The sequence below is a fragment of the Mus caroli genome, chromosome 10 (assembly GCF_900094665.2).
Source record: "Mus caroli chromosome 10, CAROLI_EIJ_v1.1, whole genome shotgun sequence".
In the NCBI taxonomy this organism is placed as follows: Eukaryota; Metazoa; Chordata; class Mammalia; order Rodentia; family Muridae; genus Mus; species Mus caroli.
The window spans coordinates 73,545,564-73,549,076 of NC_034579.1; positions in this window are offsets into that span (position 1 = coordinate 73,545,564).

The following is a 3,513-nucleotide window of genomic DNA, read 5'->3' on the forward strand; positions in this document are numbered from 1 at the left end:
TGTAAAGTTAAGTTTTGCGACATGCTTTTGCTTTTTTTAGTGCCACATATCTTATTTTTTAAGATTTATTTATTTATTTATTTTATGTGAGTACACTGTAGCTGTCTTCAGACACACCAGGATCTCATTACAGATGGTTGTGAGCCACCATGTGGTTGCTGGGAATTGAACTCAGGACCTCCGGAAGAGCAGTCAGTGTTCTTAACGGCTGAACCATCTCACCAGCCCCCCATCTCAAAATTTTTAACCCAGAATTGTTCCTGTCTAAAGGAATCACAGGGACAAAAAAAATGGAGCAGACTGAAGAAAAGGCCATCCAGAGACTGCCCCACCTGGGGATCCACCTCATCTGCCAACAACAAACCCTGACACTATTGATGATGCCAAGAAATGCTCACAGACAGGGAGCCTAGTATAGCTGTCCTCTGAGAGGCTTTGCCAGGAACTGACTGAGTTAAATGCAGATACTCACAGCCAACCATTGGACTAAGCCAGTGGAAGAGTTAGGGGAAGGAATGAAAGAGCTGAAGGGGATTGCAACCCCATAAGAAGAACAACAATATTAACTAACCAGACACCCGCCCTTAGAGCTCCCAGGGACTAGACCACTTACCAGAGTATACATGGATGGGTCCATGGCTCCAGCTACATATGTAGCAGAGGACTGCCTTATCTGGCATCAGTGGGAGAGGACATCCTTAGTCCTGTGAAGGCTTATTGCCCCAAGCTTAGGGAGATGCTAGAAGGGTGAGGTAGGTGGGTGCGGGAGCAGCATCTTAGAGGCAAAGCAGAGAGGGGATAGGATAGGGATGGTTGCTAAGGGGAAACTGGGAATCGGGACAACATTTGAAATGTAAATAAATAACCAATTAATTTTTTAAATTTTTCAAAAATTAATGAAAATTTTTGTAGTGTTGGAGATTAAAACCAGGCTTTCCATGGTAGATAAGTACCCCATCACTGAGACACACCCCATCTATTGAGTGAGATATTTGCATTCTTAACATAGTACTGTCTCTGCAGTCCTGTATGTTTGTACTTACAGAACATGTCAGCTATAGTCATCTGCATTTTACATGACTTATGGCCGTCCATGGCCATTCCTATGAACCTGGACAAGATTTTTGTAGACACCGACTTCATTTTTTCTGTAGAGTTTGTTGTTTAAACAGTGTTGGTAAATCAGATATGATGTAGGCCTGCACTCAGGGATTACCAGGATTTGGCGCATCATACACCAATAGTCACCCCTGAAAGCCAAATGCCTAGCCCCTCACTGTGAGAGTCCAGGTGAGGATCCGCCCTGACCATTCCCCCAGCTGTGGTGACAATTCTGGAATTTTGTTTCTCTAAAAAAAAAAAAAGTACAGAAATAGAATATGCTTTCATTTTATCCCTGGTATAGGAAGTGGGGCTGTTCAGACTGTCCAGAGCAGCTGACTGTGATTTCCCTCATGCTCTAGCAGAGGCATAGTTTTGCCAGCTACAGTTTCTTTGACTGTGTGACATTAGGAATTCTGAGAATTTTTCAGAGGGTATATAAATGCTAGAGCTCTGAGAGGTGGGGGTCAGTGGTTGGTGGTGGTATGGAGGTTGTTTGCAGTTTGTTAATTGTCATTCTCAAAGAAGGAACAAAAGGAAAGAAATTGGGTTCAGAAACTTCTATCTTTGTCTCTTCTCTCTATCCTCCTTTCCTATGTAGTGTTAGGGAGTGAATTGGGGGTGGGAATAAAGGGTGGGAAAAGAAAAACCTGCAAAGTAGCAAAGACCAGCTACACCCAGCCCTTCACTGGGGATTCTAGGCACCCCTGACCACGCCTCCAGCCCCTCACTGGGGGACTCTAGGCATAGCTCCACCCCTGACCACACCCCCAGCCCCTCACTGAGGGATTCTAGGCAGCAGTTCTACACCTGAATATGCGACCGACTGTCTTGTTGCTTATTTTGTTGTTTTTGTTTGTTTGTTTGTTTGTTTTTTGTTTTTGTTTTTGTTTTTGTTTTTCGAGACAGGGTTTCTCTGTATAGCCCTGGCTGTCCTGGAACTCACTTTGTAGACCAGGCTGGCCTATTTTGAGACAGGGTATTGTCAGATTACCCAGGCTAGCCTTGAGCTTTCAATGCCCTTGCCATGGCCTCCTGAGTACTAACTCGAACCATAGGAAGGAACTGTCATGCTGGGGTTCCAGGCAGTTTTCTTAAGTTCTAAATCTAAATATTTCTCACTCCATTGTTTTACTTCTACCCTTCGAGGGTTTCATTTTTATGGATATAACATCTCCTTGATCGTGTCAAGTCCATTGGGATCTTCCTGACACTTTGGGGTGACCTTATTTCTCTCAAGTCCTGCCCACTGTGCCCCTTATTGCTGTCTTTGGCACTGCCTGGTCTTCTTAAAACTAGTTCCAACTGGACTTGTCTCCAACTCAGGCAGCTCTTACCTCACATTTCACCGCTATTGTTTGTCCCACAGCTGAGAACTCTTCTGTCCCTTTTGTTGACACAGCTCTTGTACTGATTTATTTAAATTCCTGTGGAGCTGGAGGAATAGCTCAATGGTTAAGACTGGCTGCTTTTGTCTGTCTATGTATGTTTGTTTGTTTGTTTGTTTGGGTTTTTTAGACAGTCTAATTGTGTAGTCCTGGCTGACCTGGAACTCACCCTGTAGCCCAGGCTAGCCTCAAATTCAGAAAGATCTGCAAGTCTCTGCCTCATGAGTACTGGGATTAAAGGTGTGCACAACAGCTACCCTGGTACTGGCTGCTTTGCAGATGACCTGGGTTTGATTCCCGGTACCCACATGGCAGCTCACAACCATCTGAAACTTCAGTTCCAGGGGATCCAATCCCCCACTCTGGCCAGCAAAGGCATCGGGCATATGTGTGGTGTGCAGACATATAGGTGCAGACATATAATGAAACAAAAATAAGGGGTTTGGAAGTTTGGGTTTGGGGGAGGGGTTGTTTTGGTTTTGGTTTTGGTTTTTTGGTTTGTTTTTTTTCAGACAGGGTCTCTCTCTGTATAGCCCTTGCTGCCGTGGAACTCACTCTGTAGTGAGTTCCTGGCCTCAAACTCACAGAGACCCGCTCCTTGAACCACATGCAACAAGAAAAAATAAGATTAAAGAAAAAAAATAAGTACAGCTCTAAAATAAATCTTTTTAAAAATTGTGGTATGTTTGACCCAGATGTCCCACAATGGAAGAATGGATACAGAAAATGTGGTTCATTTACACAATGGAATACTATTCAGCTATTACGAACGAGGACACCATGAGTTTTACAGGAAAATGAATGGAACTAGAAAATATCATCCTGAGTGAGGTAACTCAGACCCAAAAGGACATGCATGGTATGTACTCACTGATAAGTGGATATTAGCCAACGTACAGAATACCTAGAACCGGGTGTGGTGGCACACGCCTTTAATCCCAGCACTCGGGAGGCAGAGGCAGGCGGATTTCTGAGTTCGAAGCCAGCCTGGTCTACAAAGTGAGTTCCAGGACAGCCAGGGCTA